This window comes from Prunus avium, chromosome 2 (assembly GCF_965620075.1).
Source record: "Prunus avium chromosome 2, drPruAviu1.hap1.1, whole genome shotgun sequence".
NCBI lineage: Eukaryota > Viridiplantae > Streptophyta > Magnoliopsida > Rosales > Rosaceae > Prunus > Prunus avium.
In genome coordinates, this window is record NC_142285.1 from 30,725,289 (window position 1) to 30,736,674 (window position 11,386).

Here is an 11,386-nt window from a genome sequence, read left to right on the forward strand (position 1 = left end):
ATTGATAATAGAAAAAGCAATGACACTTTGATGAAGACGTATTGGAAAATAAACACAATGGTGTTTAGCAAGTTCACAAGTCTCACAATGATCTAGAAACAACAAAATTAAAAAACCATGATGGAAATCATTTACGTAAATAATGAAATGATGGATGTCCAAGACGTTTATGCCATAACAAAATGGTATCCCATTATGAACTACAAGCAGCCTCGATGCCATAACCAAATGGTATCCTATGACGAACTACAAGCAGACCATAATGCTATCTTCGAGGCTACAATACGGTATACATATGTGTAACTGATAAATACGACATGGAGACGGATACCAAGCTACCCATCCTTGGCAATCGAAACATCCTAATCACCAGCACACTGCCTTACGTCAACAATGTCCCTCACCTCGGCAATATTATCGGTTGTATTTATCTGCTCCTTATTTTGTTTCCTTCTAATTTTTCAGGAACCATATAGATTCTTGAAATTAATTTCATATATTCTTAGATCATTTTAATTCATGTATTCTTTTTGTTGTGTTGGCCAAGTATGTTGAGTGCCGATGTTTTAGCACGCTACTGCCGTCTTTGAGGCAACAATACGGTATATGTATGTGGAACTAATGAGTACGGCACGGCAACGGAGACCAAAGCTATGGAAAGAGAAGACCCCAATAGATTTATGACACGTAAATGTTTCAATTTTTTTTATATATAATTTGATATACTTAACTTCTATTTATTGTGTACGTTTTATTGAAATTTATTTAAAATGGTTATATTCTTGTAGATATCATGTGATTCATAAGGAGGTTTATAAGTAGTTTAATATAAGCTTTGACAAATTTGGGCGCACATCGGCACCACAACAAATAGACATGGCAAACGGGTTGTGTTAACGGGTTTCGAGTCGTTAACGGGTTAACACGACACGACTCATTAAGTTAACGGGTGATAAATACTAGACCCGAACATGACCTGTTACAATTCACGAATATCCGACACAACCCGTTAAGAATAAACTATAAGAGAAAAAAAAAAAAACTATCACAGCACGGCTTTTTTACCCAGCCAGCCAACACGCCTTTTTGGTCCTTTTTCCCCTAAACCCCAACCCTAACTTTTCTTCCCTCTTTCCCTCTTCATTTTAGTCTTCTCACCCCAAAACAGTATATATCTCTCTCACATATATCTTAAAACCCAACAACAAAAGAAACCGAGGAAGAAAGAAAATTCAAAATTGACCGAAAGAACCAAAACCAACAACTCTAGAACCAATCACCCTGTGGAACCCGACCCAGATACCTCCTCCTTGATCCCTGGCTGGGCTCATCGGTGGACTCTGGTGGTTGGGCTAGCGGAGTCCGTTGAGTGGAGAGAAGAAGAAGAGGAAGAAGAAAAGGAAAAAAGGAAAGAAGAAAAAGACAAAAAGGAAAGAAGAAAAGGAAAAAAGCAAAAGACACAACGGAAAGAAGAAAATTAAAGAGGAAAGAGTGAAGAAGAAAAGAAAAGAAAAATATATTTTGCAAAATTACAAAATTAACCTCCTTAATGGGTGGCTAACGGGTTCACCCGTTTTCAACCTGACCCATTAAGCTCAACCCAAATACTGATAATTTTGTGCGAATTTGTGTCGTGTACAATATTACCAGGTCTAATAACAAACAGAAGTATACCAAGAGATCTTCAAGAAGTTGTTGGAGAATGAATGGCTTTCAGAGAACACAATGCAACATGTAATATTCACTGCCTTGTAATTGTATCCATTATTTTCTATTTGATTGATTTAGTTAATGCTTCTTTGATGGCATGTTTATGTTCATACATTGTGATTGCGTTATGTCTTTAAAGTGTATTTCTATAATTTATTTTAACTTGAATTTGTACTATGATTCAGCTTTATTTTGACACATGCAAACGGTTTTTAGCTGAGACACTTGTGGTGGGGACATGCCTAACTCAAGGGTCTGACTATGCTTCTGCACGAGGGGATCAATATGAAAATTGTGGAAAGCTTTTGAATCCAACATAACTGAAAGATCCTAAATGTAAGGTACATATTTTCTCATATCCTTCGTGAATGTAACTTTTTAATACGATAATTCAACTTTATTGTGCTGCATGCAAGGTTCTTACCCAACATGCTTGTGGAGGGGACATACCCGACTCAAGGCTTTGCCTATGCTTTTGCAAGAGGAGATCAATGTGAAAAATGCGGAGAGCTTTTGAATCCAACAGAACTAAAAGATCCTAAATGCATTTGTCATATCCATTACTAGTATAAAATAAATTTCTATGTGCGTATGTACGTTATGAACATATGTAACTCAATTGAAAGAAAAGCAAGAAACTTCAGTATGTAAAGTTTCCAACATGAGAATGAGTCATGAATTCCTCATTCGATTAAAATACTCAAGTTATGTTCTCGCATATAACCTTTTTGAAACCCTCGTAACTTTTTCTTGTTTTCTACAAAATGAGTTAATAAATAAGAGTTTGTGAGAGTAACTTTTCTTTCCTCACATATGACATTAAATAGACAGAAACGTGATGTTGTTACACCATTATATTTCTCATTTTTTTCCATTACAAGCAGGTTTGTAAGACAACTCCACAGATTTTTGAGACAACTCCACAGATTTTTGATACAAACCACTTATTTTAGGAACTCCCTTTGCTCAAGGAGAGTACATCAATAAAACACCAGTGACTGGGTCTTAGAGGCAGAATTCCATTCAAACTACAAATGCATTTCTCAATGAGGGGCCTAAACAACAATATATTACTAGGGATATGAAGGGGGAGTTCCATCCACATAATAACTTTAAGGACAAGAAGATGTGTAAAACAACTCCACAAATTTGTGATACAAACCATTTGTTTATGGAACTCCATTTGATGAAGGATAAATTGGAAAAGTATATCAATAAAACATCGATGGTTGGGTCTTAAAGCTAGAATTCCATTCTAGAGACAAAAGCATGGTTGAAATATGGGCTTAAACAATTATGTATTACCAAAGATCTAATGTTGGGGATTAAATTTCGACCATGATTACTTCGAGGACAAGGTTAATACTATACATTTAAGTTATGCTAATTCTACTAAATTTTGTTAAAGATTTTCAAAAACAATTACATTTGTTCCAACTCTGCTACTGGTAGGTTTTCTATGTGTGGTTTGATGCTTCGAGTGGATATATAGAGATTACTAAATGTTATATTGATGATTGAGAGAAGTGGTGGAAGAATTCTGAGAATGTGGACTATATAAGTTTATGGGCAAGGATAATGTGTCATACCATACAATGTATGTCCTATTCGAAATACACCTCGCCAAGTACAGTTTGGTAATTGCATTTACTAAATATCCTTAGCGTAGTTGTATAGTTGTAGGTTTTGAGCGATTGTTTAAGAAATTGCCAACATTTATTGCCCATTACCATCTTATTGGAAATCATACTATATATGATTGTGAAACTGAAAGTCTGAAATCATAATTTTTTTGGAGAGGTTAATGTTCTTATTTTTTAACATTCCTATTCAAATCTATCAGCCCGAGTTCCGCTATAATCAAAGGAGCAAAGGTGATGCGAGAGCATGCTTTTTGTCATAGTCATGTTTTCATTATTTTTGTGAATAATTCCATTTGTATAAGAATTTTGTACTTCTAAAAATAATCAACTCAACCGTGCCTATTTTATCTTTCAGGTGATGTTTCCATTAACACATCTTGGACCTAGTAAAAATTGGACTTTGATGAAAACTATCAGTGTTATTGTGTACTTAAAGTATGAAGTAGGTTGGTTGTCTATTTAGTAATGCTTTAGTCACAATCTAGTTATGACCACTAATTGTGCAAAATTTAAATTTGAATGTATATAAATGTTTAGTTAAATTATGGATGCATGATTCTAGAACACCTTATTAATGAAAGCTCAAAGTTTTTACCTTTGTGCAATACGTATTATAGGTGATATAATTTTGATGGTTTTTACAAGAAAGTTTTCTATGAGTAAATGTATGTGGGATTTTTGAAACGATGCAAAATATACAAACATTCATGTTGAAATATAGAGTTACTACTTATTAACTGTTAAGATGGTTGAGCTCGCTTAATCCTCCAAATCATATCTCTCAAAGCCTTTTCGAGCATTGACCATATCTGAGCTCGAAACATCTTAAAGCATAGAGCATAGCATAGCACAAGGCCTATCTAAGCATATAGAATAGCCGAGTACCATACATCGCCGAATAGGCTTGTAAAATGAGTCGGTCGGGTTGGCAAAAAGGTTAAAACATGCCTTACCCAATCACGGGCGTTTAGGGCCTTAATGTAAAATAGGCCCGACTTATCTTAAATAGGCTAAGTCTAGGCCTTACCTAAGGGCAACGAATTTTTAAGACTATAAGCAGTCCAATAAGCATAAAAGTTAAGGCTCATGCCCTATCATTCATAGAACGCGCTGGACATAGCCCGGGCATAATACAAAGTTTGGCCAACCCATAGCCCAAAAACAGGATCGGGCTTGGGACATTTTTACAAGCCTATCTGTCACGCCTCGATTCAAGAATAAGGAATATTCTCGAATTAGGGTGTGAGTCATGATGGTATCAGAGCCCAGGTATTATATTCTTCGGGTAGAACTTGTGAAGTTCCACAAAGGAACTGGAAATAGGCTTGAATTTTGGAGTTGTACCAATATAGGTTTTGAGGGTCTCTACAAATTTTCGAGAGGAAAAATCCAGTGATTGTTAGTACACAAGTACGTTTAAAATTGGAAGGGTAATTCAGTAATCCAACTAGTCGGACACGAGGTAGGGTTTCCTGATTTCCCGATGATTGGGCTATATCATTTTTAATCTTGGTGCTTATATATAATACTAGGGGTGGGCTCGATTTGGGTTGGTTCGATTTTGGGCTCAACCCGAACACGGAACCGTAGGCCTCGGTTTGGCTATTTTGGAAACCGAAACCAAACCATAGTTGATGAACACCGACCACTTCGGTTAACCAGACTTAGTGGGTTGGTTTGGTTCGGTTTGGGTTTTTTGGCTTTCTTAGAGAGAGAGAGAGATAGAAGAAATAAAAGTGATGGAGAGAGGGAGAGATGGAGAGGATAAGAAGAAAAAAGAGAGGGAGAGATAGAGAAGAAGAAGAAGAAGGAAAAAAAATTTGAAACTATGTGTTATATATATATATATATATTTCTTGTAATAATATTATATATAATATTTTTTTAATACCATCGGTTTGGTTTGGTTAAACCGTGGTTTTGAATTTAGCAAACCGTAAACTGAACCATATATTTCGGTTTGCTTTAGGTTCAAACCGATGACAAAAAAAGATTGAAAAAAAACCAAACCAACTCAAACCATCGGTTTGATTTGGGCGGTTTGACCGGGTTATCGGTTTGAATGCCCAGCCCTATATAATACTATAAATATGAACATTATTGTTGTTTTGCTCGGTGAATATTATTTGATGTTCGATGAAATATTAGTGGATGTTGGGTGAATGTTATTATTCATGTGATTAAACTTAAAATATTACTCCATGGATATTATTTGATGTTGGGTGAATATTATTATTCATGTGATTAAACTTGAAATATTATTGTTATCATTTGTATTTTATTCTGCATAGATAAATGATGAGCTGCATTACATATGCATCATAAATACGGTTGTGTCTTGAATTTGTGTTTGGGTTGAGGTATATCTAAGGGATGGGAGAAGACCTTAGATATATATATATGAGTAAAAATGTGGAATATATTGAGGTGATGGGAGCATGGCTTGAATATGTTGAGGTGATGGGAGCAGGCCTCTAATGAAAAGTAAAAGTTGAGAAATTCGTTATTAAAAAATAGGGTTAAGGGATGGATGAGCGGTAGTTCAAATTTTAGGGTATTAGGAGTCACAATAGTAAAACATATTATGAGACATGCAGGGTTGTTACCCTAAGGTATGAATTAGTGGGATTATAAGGGAGTGAGTCCATGACATCATCACATATGCAAATTTATTTATCTCTTCTGGTTGTATAATTTATGTATTTTGTGTTGTTTGACGCATGACACTTTGATTAACTGTGATAGTTGACCTTGAGGGGTTTGACGGTACTCTACTGGGCATTAGAATGCTCATACCCTAATAGATTGTGTAGGATTCAAGGCGAAGTTTGAGGAAGTGGGTTTCTACCAGGCTACTAAGTATTTGTTGTTGAATTGTATAATTAATATTTATAAGTAGTCAACCGTTTGATAAGGATCTTAGTGTGTATTTAACTACGAGCTACTGCGACTATGATTCTGTGTTATTAAGTAAATTTGTATTATTTGTGGCTCTATTTCTCATTATATCATTATTCTAGGATTTTATTCTTATGACTATGGTATGACTCACACCATGATTTGAGAATATTCCTTATTCTCGAATCGGGTCGTGACACTATCGCTGAGCACAGAGTATAGCCAAATACTAAACATCTCCGAGCACAAAACATAACTAAGCACCATGTGTCGCAGAGCACCATATTAGAAGTATGTCATAAAAGCCAATTATATTATGTGATCCTTTAAGCATATTTTTTTAGACAACATCCCGTAAGGATATTTCATGTATTAGAATTATGCTTAATTTAAATAAGAAGTCCAAGATATGAGATAGAGAGCAAACAATCTAAAGAAGTTAGATTCATGCGACTTTTCTCTTTAACCCTAATATCCTAAATAGTTCCTAGTCATATAATTATCAAATATGCATTGATAATCCATAAGATCGATACATGCTATATCTGCTTAATTAAGAGGATGACTGGTCTCAAGTCATTCATGTGAAAGACACTGAGACAAGTATGTAGGTGCTCAAAGAAGAGTGAGTTCACTGAAAGCAATCGAGGGTAATATAGTAAATTAACAACACTTATTTTTAAAAAAAATTCAAAATAAAAAATAAAATGAGAACATGCTCTATTTTCATGGGACACAATTAGAGGCATTTCTTTCTTAATTTTAAATTGAATTACTAATATAATTTTTTTTTTTTTTAAACAAAGCAATTGGCTAGTGGGTCATAAAAGAATTGATTTATTATTATTTTTAAAAAGTTTCAATGTCCTTCTACAACAAGCGACTACGAAGATAAGTGCTTTTTATACAAGCAGTCCCCAAAGCCCGTGGTTTCCCTTTTTGTTTTTGGTCAACAATGTGGTTTCCCGTTTGATTATTTCGTAAAATACAGGGATACATGTTTGGTCACTGAGGGGAATATATAATGAATATAATATGCTCTGTTTGATTTCCAAAACTAAGAAAACAGATAACAAAATATTAGAAAGAGATTAACTTTTATTATTTTTCCGAGTTGTAGGCTTTTAAGCTCCTGTTTCTTCTAGCTCAGCCACTATATGAGAGAGCTGGACATGGGAGACCTTACAGTGACCTCTAAGGAGGACCAGAAGGTCCCCCAAGCTACCATCCCTGACAAGTGAAACGCCCTCATCACCAGCGCCTTGCCTTACGTCAATAACGTCCTCGACCTTGGCAAGGCGCTAGTGATGAGGACGTTTCGCTTGAGGACAATGCATAATTTAAACTTCCATGTCTTCATCAACCATCATGCTTAATTTAGGTTTGGGGGTGTGAAGCTTTTTAATATGACATTCAAGCGCTACGAATGTCATTGAAAGGTGTTTTGGATTATTAAAAATGTAGTGGCCAATTCTTATGGGTCCATCATTTTATGACATTACAACACAGCGCTGTATAATTTCAGCGTGTTGTATGCTCCATAATTTTATAAGAAGAGAGATGCTTGTAGATCATATAGAAGATATTATGAACAATCAATTGCAAGATGGGAATTTATAAGCGAATGCCTACATTACCGTTTTTGAGTCCTCAGATGAGTGGACTACATTGAGGCAAAACCTTGCACTAGAAATGTTTAACACTTGTAGAGCAGTTAGGGAAGCTAGGGAATCTTAATAAGTTAATGCAACTAGGTATGTTTTCTTTATTTTTAATGTGCGTGTAATGTTATAAAGACATAGACATTATTTGTATGTCTCATTGTTTTTGTAATAAAGTTTGGAATGCTTCTTTTAAATAAAGCATTGTTTCTCTTTTTTAATCTTTGTATGGTGATTTACATTTCATTAGTTTAACATGTTAGTAAGGAATGTTTAGATACTTTGATTTTGGTTTGATTGACAACTTTATAAAAGGAAGGGAATGTATAATGTTGGTTAGGTTTCATACTTATGTTTGTTGCTAATGCAGTATGGAGTGTAGGTCCAATTTGAAACGAAGAGGGGCCTAACAAAAACATTTTTGGATAGCCAATAAGATGCAGCTTTGATGGAGTCATTGAAGGAATTATGTCATGACACGACGTGGCGAGCTGACACTGGTTTTAAGAATGGTTACTTGGGCAAGTTAGAATGTATGTTGGAAGCCAAAATTCCCAGTTGTGGATTAAAGGCACTCCTCATATTGAATCACGAGTCAAGAGATTGAAGTTAAAATATTTTGCCCTAACTGAGATGTTATCTTTAATCGGATTTGGATGGAATGAAGAGAAAATCATGTTGGTGTGTGAGAAAAATGTATATGACGAGTGGGTGAAGGTACACTTCTTAGTTAGTTCTTATTCCCTCTTTATAAAACCAATATATGATGCTTATATTTTGTATGATACTTTATGTGCCTTACTTATAAATGGTGAGCCTAATTGTGTTGTAGTTGTAGCAACATCAAGCAACTAAAAAACTTATTTGTTGAAATTTGTTATCATGTACAATTGTATTACATGTCATTGGAATGCTTACTTATATGTTTTTATTATATGTGTAGTCTAAAAAGAGGCAAGTGGTTTGTATGATAAACCATTTCCACTACACTACTATCTCTAGGGAGTGATATATGGAAAAGATCGTGTTGTATGTGCAAATATTGGTAATGCGGATGATGATGATGAAGAAGTTAGGTATGAAGATGCAACTATGAATCACAATGAAGGTGAGGACAATGATTTTGTTGAAAATGTGAACATGAATGTTGATTCAGGGTCACCATTCGAGGGGGCTTGATGATTTTGATGCTTCCTTTACATAGCCAAATACCCAACAACAAAGGCCTACACATAGTACATCAAGTGTTGCTAACAATAGTCGCAATAAGAGGCCAAAAGTTGTAGATGAGATGACTAGGCAATTTTCTTCTATGGCACAAGCTATAGCCGGAGTGGGACCTAAGCTTGGTGGTCTAGTTCATGTTCTCTCAACATAAATAAATTTGATTTAATTTCAAGATAAACTTCATGGTGAGTTGATCAAAATGGAATTTTTGACTTCCTTGTAACTGTTTAAAGTGACAAACTTTTTGGCCAAAGAACATGATTTGCTAAGAGTTTTTTTTACCATGCATGATGAATCGAAAAGAGAATATATAACTACTTTGTTGCAAACTTGGGCACAATATGGCATATAGGTGATGAAGACATTGCTTCTTTTTGGGGGGTGGGGGGGGGGGGGGGGGGGGGGGGGAGTTTTTGCAAATAAATCTTTTGCTGGCAGCATACTTTTGGGAACAAGTCATGACCATTTTGTTGAGCACATGAATCTTTTGAAGATACTATGATACTTTTGTTGAGATTATGAAACTTTTGGGTAGATTATGACTATTTAGTAGAGATTATGACTCTTGCTGAGAGTATGACCCTTTTGTTGACAACATGATGTTGTATTGATTGATAGGTTCCCATATGATGTATTTTGATATATTTCTAATGTGATGTAAAAGATTTGCATATTATGCTTGGAGAATTTGCCACTGAGACGTTGATAATTATTTATAGGGGTCTTTTGATATAGGTCCAATTTTGAGTTTGAATTATGAATGCAATCCACCTCTCTTTTGACGTAGAATTGGGTCCAGCGACTCAATAGGCCATCCAAGTATGCAAAGCCATGGCCACTGTTTTTAAAACATTTACACATATTGCCATTGTACAGTCAATCCTCTAAATTTTACTAATTACTGCAATCAATAAATTAATATCACATTTCTACAATTATAGGTAATTTCAGGTTTGTGAGGTATATATGTCTTTGGGTGGTTTGATTTACCTGCTTTTCCAGGTTTGTGTATACCTTATTCATAGGTAATTTCATATCATTGTAACATTCCACATCGACCAACGGAGAGAGGGTGATGTGCCTTATATGTACATGCCCACCTCCATCTAGCACGAGGCCTTTTGGGAGCTCACTGGCTTCGGAGTCATGAGAACTCCAAAGTTAAGCGAGTTGGGGCTAGAGCAATCCCAGGATAGGTGACTCACTGGGAAGTTGCTCGTGAGTTCCCAGAAACAAAACCTTGAGGGCAAAGAGGGGGGCCCAAAGCGGACAATATCATGCTACGGCGGAGCCGATCTGGGATGTGACAGAATGGTATCAGAGCCACTCGGCCGTGTGGTGCGAGTGTGCCGATGAGGACGTCGGGCCCCTAAGGGGGGTGGATTGTAACATCTCACATCAACCAACGGAGATGGGGTGATGTGCCTTATATGTACATGCCCAACTCTATCTAGCATGAGGCCTTTTGTGAGCTCATTGGCTTCGGAGTCATGGGAACTTCGAAGTTAAGCGAGTTGGGGCTAGAGCAATCCCAGGATGGATGACCCACTAGGAAGTTGCTCATGAGTTCCCATAAACAAAATCATGAGGGTAGAGAGAAGGGCCCAAAGCGGACAATATCGTGCTACGGCGGAGCCGATCCGGGATATGTCAATGATATATCTCCTCCATAAGTAATTAACATTCATATGTATACCTCCTCCATAGATAAATAGCATTCATATGTATACCTCCTCCATAGGTAATTTACCTATCCATACCTAATTAACATTGATGTATATTCCTAGTCCATAGATAATTATACCTCCTCCATAGGATTGTAAGAAGAAAAAGAAGAACGAAGAAAGAAGAAGATGAAGAAGAAAGATTATAGGAAATTTATTTATTGTATCAAGGGATTTTCAAAATTAAAATGGATAGACAAGAAAATATTTTATAAATTCAAATCATAATTAACTAAAAGGTCAAATATAGTAATTATTGGCCTAAAATTAATTTCTTATCCGTTTATGAATTGCAATCAGAATCAATAGTTGTATTAATTAGCTAATTATTATGATATAAATCAGTCTTTCCCGATTTAAATCATAAGGGCATAATTGGAATATGAAAATAAATTTAAAAATAAAAATATATATATGATTACATCATAAAATTAGAAAAGGAATGTAATCCTATGTGGCATTGAAGTCAGAGGACTTGGATTACTAACAATACGTGTGAATTATTTATTATTTAGAAGCCGTT

At 35.5% G+C, this 11,386-nt stretch overlaps 2 pseudogenes; both read left to right on the forward strand.

Moving 5' to 3' along the window:
- The first annotated feature begins 317 nt into the window (after nucleotides 1-317).
- Nucleotides 318-4,116, forward strand: LOC148296839 (methionine--tRNA ligase, cytoplasmic-like; annotated as a pseudogene).
- A 4,212-nt stretch (nucleotides 4,117-8,328) lies between these two features.
- On the forward strand, nucleotides 8,329-9,491 carry LOC148296840 (uncharacterized; annotated as a pseudogene).
- The last annotated feature ends 1,895 nt before the right edge of the window (nucleotides 9,492-11,386 follow it).